This window comes from Pteropus alecto, unplaced genomic scaffold, assembly GCF_000325575.1.
Source record: "Pteropus alecto unplaced genomic scaffold, ASM32557v1 scaffold45, whole genome shotgun sequence".
In the NCBI taxonomy this organism is placed as follows: Eukaryota; Metazoa; Chordata; class Mammalia; order Chiroptera; family Pteropodidae; genus Pteropus; species Pteropus alecto.
Genome location: NW_006442491.1, coordinates 8,915,049 through 8,928,335, shown reverse-complemented (window position 1 = coordinate 8,928,335; position 13,287 = coordinate 8,915,049). Strand labels below are relative to the sequence as shown.

The 13,287-nt window shown below is 39.2% G+C and overlaps 1 pseudogene; it reads right to left on the bottom strand.

Moving 5' to 3' along the window:
- Positions 1–11,826: 11,826 nt before the first annotated feature.
- Positions 11,827–11,945, bottom strand: LOC112471078 (annotated as a pseudogene).
- Between the last annotated feature and the right edge of the window lie 1,342 nt (positions 11,946–13,287).

The following is a 13,287-nucleotide window of genomic DNA, read 5'->3' as shown; positions in this document are numbered from 1 at the left end:
ATTTCTTAAATAATTCTTTAAAAATATGTTTTTCCCTGCACTTTCTCTCATAGCAGCAATACCCTCAGGATGGTCGGTGGGGCTCTGGGTAAGTTCTCAGACTCTCAGCAGCACCCTCAATATGACCCATTCTCCACACACTATCCCTTCAATACGACTCATTCTCTTCCACAAATCACAAATCCCCAGAGATTGCTTCTCTCCAGATAAGAATTCTAAATTCGCTTCTCTCTGCAGCTCCCCACAGTCCAGAAAAGAAATGAATGTTCCATGATGCTCAGTAGCCATATGGACCCAGTAGTAGTTTGGATATTTCTACATGGCCAATTGAGACAGCAACAAAGTGAGAAATATGTTTTATGTCTATAAAGTTTGGCTGTAAAGAAGGGGAAAAAAGAGCCGGATTGTGGCGGGACTGGGGGAAACCCAGATCTCAGAATCCATGTAGGGTACAGAGTTGTTTCTCTCTCCACCTGATTACCCCTCTCATATCTTCAATACATAGTTTCCAAAATCCTGGTCATCACATGGGCTTCCCTCTAAATCCTGCTCACTACTTTTCTCTTTTTAAAAAAATCCTGAAAACTATAAAAGATAATTCACATGTTAAAGAGTAAAATATTAATAAATGTTTGTATAGCTTAATCCAATTTAAGCTTGTTTTTTTTTTTCTTTTTTTCATGAGGAATCTCAAAAGTTGCATTACAGGCATTGAAGACAGAAAATTCCCCAGAGACAAAAGTTAAAATAACTCATTCTCAGCTTAGTAAATTAAAAGAAGAAAAAGAAGAAGGTTTTACCAAGGTTATTTAAGTTTCGTGGAAGGCATATTGGCTTCAGGTATGTCTGGTTTTCATCTAACTTGAAAAAGGCTTAGATTTCAAAAATGAAACTATGCAAATGATTAGTCAGTCATTTTGTGTAAATGCTTTAGGCTTTAAATATTGCTGTGGAAAATAAAGTAAAATAAAACAGCTTTAGTACAGCCCCAGTAAGCTTAGTCCATGAACAGCACATTAAATCCTGAATTACATACTTCACCAAACCCTTCCTAATGAGCCATCCAAGTCTCTGATGTATATAATACGCCTTTTTAAAAATTCATGAATACATATTCTACCTACAGGTTTGGATGATTCCTCTGGGTTATTTAAGTTTCAAAGGAGTCCATCAGTCTCTCCCAGGTATAAAGTTCTGTGAATGCCTTAGAAATGAAAATTCACAAATTAGAAGCTCAAAAATATCTTGAAGGGGGATGATATATCAGCCCCCAAAACCTAGCCATCAAAGGCAAAAGTGATGAGGCATCTGCCTCTCTGAGTTTCCTATCTGTTGTCAGTTTGGGTCACAACCCTTAAAACAGCTGTAACTCTGTTCGTTCCATCCTAATTATACAAATCCCACTTGCTTTATTTATAATTAGAATCCAGTGACCTCTTCTGACTCTTGTCTGCGCTGCTGTTGCATGACTGTTCTTGGATGCTATGATGCAATTGTACTAAGCAGGAAGGGACAGGATGTTCAAAGCCCCAGGATGGAGTCCCCATGGGCTATTCTGCAAAGAATGTGAAGGTTAGGGCATGCCAGCCTAAGAAAGTTGGTGAATCCAGAAAGGAAATACTTGTAAGTAGAAAAGACAGAACAAATCACAAGAGGGGTTTATAGAGATGAAGCAAATAAAAACCTTCCTTCTGGGGAAGCACAAAAAATAAACAATACACGACTTAGAAAGTAAAAGGAATCAGGTAGAGGGGGAGAAAGGGAATGTTCATGAAGTGAGATGCAAGGGAGAGAAGAAAGCAGCATTTGTTGGGACCCTTCATTGTGCCATTAATCCATTTTAGGCCCCATTGCAACTTGCTATATAAATGAAATTACCATGATTCTATAGAGAGGGAACTGAAGTTCAATGAAGTTTAGAATTTTTCTTTTAAAGCTTGTTGCGTTTGATCCTCCTTTTGGCTAATTATGGACGCAGTGAAACTGAATTTCAGGGATTGTGAAGATAGGAGGGTGTGTCTGGAGAACCCAGGGGCACTATCTAACACAGACTGACTGTCCACAAGCCATGTATTTCCTCAACCAATAAAGCCTACTGCATAGAGTTGTTGTGAGAATTAAAAGATTCAATGCATACAACACATGGCACATGTGCCTGGTACACTGAAACATTATATGAGTTGAAACTAATTACTATGCTGTTTGCCTAATGATTCATTTCCTCAATCTCCTTGTAGAAGTTTATATTATGGGCCCATAGCTGTGTGTACATGAGAGCAAGTATTTGATGGTGTTTCAAGTTTCTACAGACACCGCTCATTTTTCCCTCAACAGTACAGAAATCATAAATTAAGGTGGGCTGCATATGACTTGAGCAAGACAAGCTGCTTAGAAAATTGTGGGTCATGCCAAGTTTGATAAAGTAACACCTAAGAAGCTGGTTAATTCTAAAGGTTGAGATCAAACATGGAATTGCATTTTTCATCCCCACATAATTTAATTCTATCAAGAGCTGATATCAGTAAATCTCAACACTGATGGAGGAGCAAGGAGCAAATGAACTCATCTAACCTGATGTCCTCATTTGGCATAAGAGGACCTGGTGGCTCCGAAAAGTCCAGTATATCACAGCCAAGTCTGGACGCCACCTTCCAGGGTCTGGACAGTGCTAGTTCCAGTGCCCATGTCCCAGTGATATTGATGGTTTCCCTAAAACACATTTTGGCATGACACACTGTTTTTGCAGTCCCCTGTAAGTGCATGTTTTTCATGGCATTAGTCGGTGGACCAGATGACATGAGTGAAAATAGACTCCGAGATCCTCCTTTACAAGATTGCTAAGATACAGAGTGGCAAAGGAACAAAACACTTCTACCATAGCCTCACAGGACTCAGGCATGCCCCCACAAGTACACCGGGAAACCTGAGAATAAGCAGTGCTCTCTCCACGTGCCGAGGGATAACTTTCCGCCACAGCACAACCTTGCTCTGGGGAAAGTGCCCCGGTGTCTTCCGTCAGCTGCTCCTTGAGAGGATGCAAACCCCTTCAGAGTACCTACCAATCTGTGAACTTGCCCATTTAGCCTCTTCTCAATTTTTCCTCACCCATGACTCTTCTCCTCTCTCTGAAGATATAAGATTGAGATGTAAAGATGACAAGGAAAGGGAAAAGGGTATGCTTCCTTTTTTAAAAATATTTTTTGTTTTGTTGTGTTGTGTTGTGTTTTCAAATACTAAGTCTTGGACACAGGCTAGGTGCCACTTCTTCAAGTTGCCCTCACAATCTTGAATATCTCCTTGCCCAAGCTGGAGGCCAAGGACCATTGCATGCTTTCCAGAGCTGTGTAATTATCAGCCACCATGCACTTTGCTTGTGCCATACCAGCCCTGCAGTGAGCATTATGGGTAATCAGAGAAGCTCAAGACATAGAAACAGCTGGGCTGGGAGACAAGGTAAAGCAGCTGTGAAGATTTTCCTTGTAAGGCTGATCTGACACAAAGACAAAATTTTGACACAAAGAAGCACAGGCTATAAGTGTTATGGTTAAAAAGGAGCAAAGCGGAAATACTTACCTTAAATTGAATCCCCTAATGTCAACAGGATTATGTGAAATTCATGCTAACTGCAGATGTTAGTCTGCTTTCTCAGAGTTTTAGCTCTTCACTTGGGTTCATGTTGCTGCTGGTTCTGTCTTGCCCTTCTGGACTATAAGGTTCATTAGAGATGCCCTTGGTAACACTCCACCCCTGGGATGATTTCCTGGATTCTGAGAAGTTCATGGACACCCAGACAAAAATCTGTCCCAACTGTTTACTGATGCTTGAAATCCTTCTCTCAGGGTGGAGAGAGGAACTTTATGCAAAAAGGCCCGAAGGAGTGGCAGCCCAATGACTTCAATTCATAGGGTAGAAATGACAGAGAGAAAAAATACCTGCTAGACACAGAATTTTTTGGTAGATTAGATAAGTTAGAGGAGACAGGGAAAATATACAGAAGGAGAGGCCAGGGCCATTCAGAGACAGTTCATCTAAAGGCTAATGTGACCGGAGACTGGCCTCAGGGCACTGACTAGTTCTGCCCCCTGCTCCACCTTACCCAGAGTTCTGACCTGGGAAGGACTGGATTAACATCTCCTCAGATTACATCATCTCAGTCTCACACCCAGCACCAGTTCCGCTTCAGGAGTGGGTAGATCTTGAGAAAAATGGAGAATGAGGCTGAGTTCTCAGCCAGTTTTCTTGGCTTTATTGTTTGTTCTCAACTTAGTTTGGATTGAGTTTTTTCTTTTCCTTTTGGCCATGAGGCTCTCCACCCAAAATACAGTGTTTTGAAGTGTAGCCCAGCCTTTCTGAACTATAAAAGATTGAGTTAATTAACCTTTCATCAGGTGATTACTTTCAACCGTTTAGTTGTCACATTGGGGAAAGGTATTAGTGGTTACTAATTAAAGGTATTGAGTATACCTTTACACTTCTTCAGATTCTTAAACTCCTGGAACTAAGTTGATTAAAAAGAAAAGGGGCAAGTTTCTGTTGAATTTATCCTTGAAAATAGTTAAGAGAAACTATAAATAAAACCAGAATAAAAAGAAGCTGTGACCTTATTCTACAATCTATCTTTGTAATTGAGTTTTGGGGCTTGGAACTATTCTGTAAGAATAATAATAGCTAAAATTCACTGTGTTTATCATATGCAAGAAACATAATAACAGCTTTACATGTACCATCTTATTTAACTCTCACAATTCTATGAGATGGTTATGAATTCCAATCCCATGTTACAGATGAGAAAATTAAAGCTTAGAAGTTCAGCAAATTGTCCCAGATCACAAAATTAGTACACACAGAGGAGGAACTTAACATGGAGGAGCTGTCTCCAAAGACAATGCATTTTATTTTATTTTTAGAGTTGAAAGGACCTAAAAAACCACTTGCAGTTCCAAAGTGCATCATATTTTTCCACAATTCTTTTTCGCACTGGTTGTTTATTGCTGCATAACAAATTATCCCAAACATCCTTCTTCTCAATCCAAGAGCAGCTAATAATGTGGCTCCAGATCCCTCACAGGTCATAGTCAAGCTGGTGGCCGAGGCTGCAGTCATCTGAAAGCTTGGCTGGGGCCAGCGCACTTGCTTCCAAGCTCATTCATGTGGTTGTTGGTAGCTCCTTGCTGACTGTTCACCAGTGACTTCAGTTCCTCACCATACTGGCCTCTTCATAAGGAGCTTGGGTCCCCTCATGACATGGCACCTGCATTCCCTCAGAGCACTTGACCCAAGAGACCAGAGCCTATGATGGAAGCTAAAGTTTTTTTATAACCTAATCTTAGAAAAGACATACCATTAATTCTATCATAGCCTATGAGTTCCACAGATCACTCCTGGTAAAATCTGGGAGAAGGAGAGACTACATAGGGTGTGAGTTCCAAGAGGTGGGGATCACTGGGGACCATCTTGGGGGCAGCCTACCACTCTTCTCTTTCTACACTGTCCTCTCTCTCATCTGTCTTGTCTGTCTGCCTTACTTCTATTTATCCTAAAAGACTAATTCAAATGTAATTTTTCTGTAAAGAACTCTTTGTTTCTCACAATCTTGATGATTATTAACACACTGATGATGTTGTACTGTCATTACCTGTTTACAAGTTATCTTAGCTCGGGACTCCCAAAAAGCAGACACAAGGCTTGCAATCAGGAAATTTACTCTGTGTAGTGATCCCAAGGAACAGGAATGGTGACTGGGAAGAAAGAAACATGAGAGGAGAGAAAAGCCATCAAAGAGGTGATTATTGAATTGATCGACATAGTAGGCAACCAGACTCTATCCAGAGGGATCATCTGAGGGACTTTGTAAAGTGTACCTAAAACTGTCTGTTTAGAATTTAAAAAAAAAAAAAAAGTGTTTACTCTTCAGATTCTACCTCCCCGTGATCAAGGGTGGATTCAGAGATTATTGACAGTAATGTGAAAAGCAAAAGAGGTATAGGGCATATCAAGTACATTTGGGATACACTGGTATGCAGCAGGTGTCCAACAGCCATGGCCAGAACAAAATGTTGGGATGAGTGGATGTAAATGTCAAACCTACGTGTAGAGATCCCAGTTAAGGTCAGGGTCAGTGCATTTACCTTTGTATCTCAGCGCATAGAACAATGCCTAGCAGCTGGAAAACCTGTGCCATCCCTGGCAACCAATTTGGAGACCCTTACCAACAATGCGAAAAGGATAAGCTCTAAAATCATTTTCTCAAACCTATCAGAGAGCTAAGGACAGGAGGAAACCTACATGAGCTAATATGTAGAAAGTTATCATCTGTTCCTAGGAGAGAAGAGAAATGAGGTTGTTTTCATCCTCAGCAGAGTGGTGAAGGAGGAAAACTGTATAAGACAGAAAACTGTGCTACAAGAAAAGCTGAAAGAAATTTTAGACTGAAGAAAAGTATCAAATGGCAACTTGAATCACTAGTAAAAAATAAAGAATACCAGAAAGGATAACTAAGCAGATAAATATAAAAATTTTAAATTATATTATAATCAAATTTCTTAAAAACCTATTGATTAAAATGAAAATAAAAGTATCTTGTAAGATTTATATTATATAATGATAAGAATAAATGATGACAAGAGAATAGAGGGCAGGAGGAGAGTAAATTTAACTATAATGTTACAAATTCTTACAGTATATGTGAAAGAATACAATGTGTAAAAGTAGATTATGAGCATTTAAAATGTTTATTATAATCCAAGTCAACCACTAAAAAAAAGAGACATAAAGATATATAGTTAAGAAAAATTCAGAGATGAAATAAAATGGAATAGTGAAAAAAATACTTAATTCACCCTAAAGAAGGCAGGAAAGGAGAAATGAAGAAAAGGTACGCAGATGGGACAGATAGAAAATAAAAATAAATATCAAATGGTAGACTTAACCCCACTTAAAAAAAATTATTATTTTAAGTTTAAGTAGACTGAAAACATCACAATTGAAAGACAGTATCTGACAGGACAAAAAAGGAAGACCCAGCCATTTCCTGTGTAAAGAGTCACCTTTAAATATAAAGACACAAATTGGTTGAAAGTAAAAAGTAGAATCTAACATGTAAACAATAGTCAAAGAAAAGCTAGGATGGTTATATTAATATCAGACAAAGTACATTTCAAGACAGAAAGTAATGTCAGAGATAAAAAAAAAAAAAAGGACATTTTACAGCGATAAAAGAAGAAATTTATCTGGAAGACATAAACTCTCCTAAGTAAGTGATGCACTGAATCAGAAAACTTCAAAACACACAAAGTAAAAACTAAAGTAACTGAAGGAAGAAATAGACAAATTCATAACGATAGTCAGATATTTCAACACTCAGCTCTCAGTTATTTATAGAACAATCTAGGAGAAAATAGCTGCAATGCATTTGTGTGATAAGGACTTGCATCCAGAACATATAAAGAATTCTTACAACTCAGTAATAAGATAAAAAAATCCAATTTAAAAACGGGAAATTTTTGAAACAGATACATAAAAAAAAGATATAATAATGGCCAATAAGCACATGAAAATATGCTAATCACTGTTACTCATTAGGAGAATAAAAATTAAAACCATGATGAGATGCCGCTACACATCCACTGGAAGGGCTAAAATTAAAGACTGGAAACATTAAAGGTTGCCAAGCATGTGTATAATACATTGTTAACCAAAGATAATACGGTTTGACCAATTTTGAAGGCAATTTGCCCTATAACCCAGTAATTTTATTTCCAGCTATCTACCAAGGAGGAATGAAAACACGTCCACACAAATCAGCTTTATTCACAATAGCCAAAATCTGGAAACATCCTAATTGTTTATCACCAGGCAAGTATAGAAACAAATTGTGGACTATCCATATAATGAAATACTAGTCAGCAATAAAAAGAACAAACTACTTATACACACAACATGAATAAATCTTCAAAAAACATTATGTCGATCAAAAAAAGCCAGACACAAAGAGACTATAGTATATGAAACTCTAGAAAAGGCAAAACTCAACTGTAGTGATGAAATCAGAAAATAGTTGCCTCTTGAGAGGAGAGGATAGAATTGCTGGAGGTGGGGGGCCGGGGGGACTTGCTGGAGTGATGAAATGTTTAATAGCTTGTTTGGGGTGATAGTGTATAACATGGTCAAAGTTTATTAAATACAGTAAGGAATAGTAAGATCTGTTCATTTGATTGCACATAAATCATACTTCAGACCAAACAAGTAAACAAACAAACAAAAGCTAAATCCAAGTAAAATTAAGGAACTTGAAAGTTTTTATAGTAACCAGATACTGTTGAATGCCTAGTACCAAGCAACTACAAAACTCAGTGGCTTATAACAAGAAATATTTATTTTTTGCTCACAAACTTGCAAGTTGCACAGTAGTCCTGGAGGATCTGTCTTTTCTGGAGGTTCTAGCAGCCTCCCAGGGCAAGTTCCTCTCACAGTGCTGACAAAAGCAGAAGAGCAGTGAGCAGTGAGGGCCGTTTGAGCGTCAGCTTATAACTAGCATCCTGTCACATCCACCTTCCATTGGCCAAATGAAGTAACCTGACCAAGCCCACGGCAAAGAGGGCAAGAAGGATAACCCACCCCTAGTGAACCATGACAAGGGTGGAGACAGAAGGAGGAACTGTGGGCACATAATACAATTTCACTCCCTCCAGGTAATTTCAGAGGTAGACCAAAAACAGGGTCTCCTGACAACTAGCCCAGCGTGTCTACATCAGACCTTGCTATCTCTGCGTATTCTGGAAGCCAACAAGCTTGGCCCTAGCTGTGTTCCAGAGGAAGATTCCAGCACATCTTTGCCCTCCTTGACAGAGGAGTGTGTTGAAACCTGAACAACACAGTGCTCCAGAAAGCCTCCCTCTGGTTTTTCTGGTGTTTGTTTGACACATAGTCAGGAGACTCCTTCCCTCCTGGGAGCTGCAGAGCTCTCTGCAGGGGAAGAAGAAACATGTTATTGAAAATAAAGGCAATACAGCCATCTAATGGATCCTGGATGTCATAGGCTGCTTCTGCTTCCCTAAGAACATCTGAAGTAGATCATAACACAAATAGGTTAGAGTTTGAGCATAGCTGTCTGCAGGCAGATGGGCACCTGCGAAGGTGAGAGGCAGTGGGTGTATGAGCTGTCACTCGATAGTCTTACTGGTTTGCAGCAGCTGCTCTTTAACTCTGTGGGGAACAAATATTACCTGACTTGAGCCCAGACCACCCAAGAAGGAGATTAGACATAACTATATTCCAAGAAAAGGAAAGAAACTAGACTCATTTTCACCCACCTACATCTGGTAGAGACCAGATCTGAAGACGGGTGGTGGCCATTTCTGCCTCATGGACTTAGATAAACCAACCAGAAAGAAACTTCAGCCTCTATGTTTCTTTAAGGCACATTAAACCATTTTCTCCCTGATTGGCTATAGACGCACAGTTAGCACAGCAAGAGCCTTTTAAGTTTAGTCCCTTTCCGCAAAATTATGGTCTGACCCAGGCCTGTGATCTGAGCTTCCCCAAATCCTCCTGACTTCAGGAATTTGTCTACTACTCCAATCAACTGAAGAAGTCATTCAATACCATTCACTCTCTCAGTAAACAATGATTGCTCACCTGCTCTGTGTCAGGAACTCTGTTGAGCCCAGAGGATAAAGCTGTGAATGAGAAAAACATGGTCCTTTTCTTTCTAGAGCTTATAAATAAGTAGACAAGGTAGACATTGACAAAGCAGGTTAAGTATGATGAGAGTTAAAAAACAGAATTGCACAGGGGTCTTCAGAGTCTCTTGAGTCACAGGAAGGACTCCCACTTTCTCCCGAGCGGGGTGGGAGTCATGAAAGGGGCAGCACTTGCACACCACACTGCGTGGCTTGGCTGCAATGTTTATTTCTGGAAGCTGCTGGGGAACAGGGCAATGCTTCAGATTCCACACTCTTCTGTGACCTTCGTCCCACTCTGTGGAGTTTCAAGCTGAAGCACCTTCGAATGCACTTAAGTTTTTGCAAATGCAGTAAGTGGGAAAGTTGAGAGTGGATGCAGCATCCCTGGCCAACCCCACAGAGAATAGAAATAATTTTAGGGGATTTTAGGGTCAGCTGGCTGAGGTGGGCAGTGAGTCCAGAGACCCCACACCAGAGACCCCTCTTCCACACTACCACCTCTGCTTGTATTTCCCAAAGACTAAAGGAGGTGGGAATGTCTTTGCATTTAGATAAAGTACCTCTTCTGCCAGGCCATTTGTTTGGCCAAGCATTGTCAAGCTGTTTTATAAAATCACCCAATGACTCAGAGTATAGTTTCTTGGTTTACACACAGACTCTGCACCCAGTCCACTGTGTGGAGTGAGGAAAATGACCCAAATCTTCATCATCTTTTTAGTTTTCCATTAGTCAAATGACTAGAGCAAACCTGAAAGTTAAAGTTCTAGCTGACATTCATGAAATCTCATAGGAGTCCTAGCAATAAGAACAATAAAATTAAAATGTATTTCCCACATAAAATGTAAGCAAAAAATACCTTTTAGTTTTAATCATTCATCCCTCAGAAGGTTTTAATATGTATTAGCTTAGAGCCAGGACTACAAAAAATGGTCAACAACAGTAGTTTCTCTGTGGGGAGAGGGTTGTGGGTTTTTCCCTAACACAGAATATTATATTTAGAAGAAACTATCATTAGCCAAAATTTAGTATTTGGACAGCACAGCTTTCTGCTTATAAACAAAACACAACATAACGTATTCCATTTAGCTCCCTAAATATGAATAAAATTGCCCTGGTTAGGTTTGGAGAGTGATTTATGGTGGCATTCACAAAACAAGGAGTTTGGAAAGTGTGGTGTGGAAGCCTCCGAGGGGCTTAGGAACTCGACACCAGAACCAATGGAATCAATTGAGGTAGATTTCCTTTCTCTGGCCATGTGGGAACTCTGTTAAAGAAAAGGCATTTAGGAAAAAATGATTCTTACAATTTGTTCCTGGAGTAACCCAGGATGATAGCTTTGCCCTGCAGCTGAAACTCAGGCACTCAGGGAATACCAGGCCTTCAGGGAGAGGCTCATCATCACACCACCAAGATGTGTCAGCATCTTCCTCCAATCAGGCTCTGCTCCTGCCTCGGGCTAGGAGCTGAATCTGCACCAAAGTTCAGAGTGGGTCAGCTGCTGGGGCTCCCAGACTCCACCTTCCCTCCCTCAGCATTCTGTATGTCAGCAGCATGGGAGAAGCTTAAGAGGAGATTCGATATTTTTGCCAAGGGTTGACCCAAAATAAAATTTTAGTGCCCCTCACTTCTGCTTAAAGACTTGAGGCCAGCCACACGTCTTGGTTTATGTATAGGGTTTACTCTGACATCAGAGGAGTTGAATGTGAACATACACGCATAGACAGGTGCACATACACACATACACATGCACATTCACATGCATGTGTGCACACAAACAGACTTCATAATTATCTACATCTTCCTCTCTTCTTTCTTTCAGCGAATACACTATATATTTGCTGTGTCATGTGTGTGCCTGGCACTCAATCTGGGACTCAAGTTGTCAGTATGGAGCTAAGGGTTGAAGTAAGTGCAAATAAGCTCTCAGTGGAAAGTGACTTGGATGAGGAGAGCGGGGTATAAGCAATTTGGACTGCTCCCAGCCGAGTAGGAATCAGTGAGAATGCTGCTAGGCCTTTAGTGGGTCTCACATTCCAGAATTTTTTTTTTTTTTTTTTTTGAGGCAACCCTTGGTTGTCCTCACAGATTGCAAGGACCTTGTCAGCTTACAATTCCCTTATTTTTTTATTTTTATTTTTTTTTACACCTACAGCACCTGGTCTTCCTAGGTGGTCTCCCATCCAAGTACTAACCAGGCCAAACCCTGCTTAGCTTCCGAGATCAGACAGGATCGGGCTTGTTCAGGTTAGCATGGCTGTAGACTGATATTCCAGAATTTTGATCCAACAATTCTGGGATCAAAAATATCGAGCCTTTTACTTTTCTTTATCTGACTTTGTTTTCATTTTTTTATTATATTTAATTTTTTTCATTTTTAAAATTTTTCAATTAGAATTAACATTCAATATTATTTTATACTCATTTCAGGTGTACATCACAGTGGTTAGGCATTTACATAATTTACAAAGTGACACCCCCAATTAGTATAGTACCCACCTGGCACTATACATAGTTATTACAATATTATTGACTATATTCCCTATGCTGTACTTTACACCCCCTTAACTATTTTATAATTGTCAATTGGTACTTCCTAATCCCTTCACCTTTTGCACCCAGCTCCCCAACCTGCCCCCCGCTTCTGATAGTCATCAGTTTGTTTTCTGTATCTATAAATCTGTTTTCATTTTCTTTCTTCATTTATTTTCATCCTTAGATTCCACATATAAGTGAAATTTTATGGCATTTGTCTTTCTCTGTATGACTTATTTTACTTAGAATAATACCTTCTGGGTCCATCCATGTTGCAAATGGTAAGATTCCAATTTTATGGCTGGGTAATATTCCATCGTATGTATGTACCACTTATTTTTTATCCAATTGTCTATTGATGGGCACTTAGGCTGCTTCCATATCTTGGCTATTATAAATAGCACTGCAGTGAACGTAGGGATTCCCTATATTCCAACATATATATTTTTGAATTAATGTTTTGGTTTTCTTTGAATAAATACTCAAAAGTACAATTCTTGGGTCATAAGATAGTTCTAGTTTTAACTTTTTGAGGAGCCTCCAAACTTTTATATAGTGGCCGTACCAATTTGCAATCCCACCAACAATGCACGAGGGTTCCTTTTTCTCTACATCCTTGCCAATCAATACTTATTGTTTGTTGGTTTATTGGTGATAGCCATTCTGACAGGTATGAGGTGATATCTTATTGTGGTTTTAATTTGCATTTCTCTGATGATTAGTGATGTTGAGCATCTTTTCATGTCTATTGGCCATCTGTATGTCTTCTTTGGAGAAATGTCTATTCAAGTCCTCTGCCTATTTTTTTTAATTTGATTGTTTTTTTGGTGCTGAATTGTAGGAGTTTTTTTATATATATAAATTTTAGATATTAACCCCTATTTAATATATCATTGGCAAGTATCTTCTCCCATTCAGTAGGTTCTTTTTATTTTGTTAATGGTTTCCTTTACTGTGAAAAAAAACTTTTTAGTTCAATATAGTTCCATTTGTTTATTTTTACTTTTGTTTCTCTTGCCCAAAAAGATATATCAGAAAAAAATATTACTGAGAGCATCGTCAGAGTTTTTAT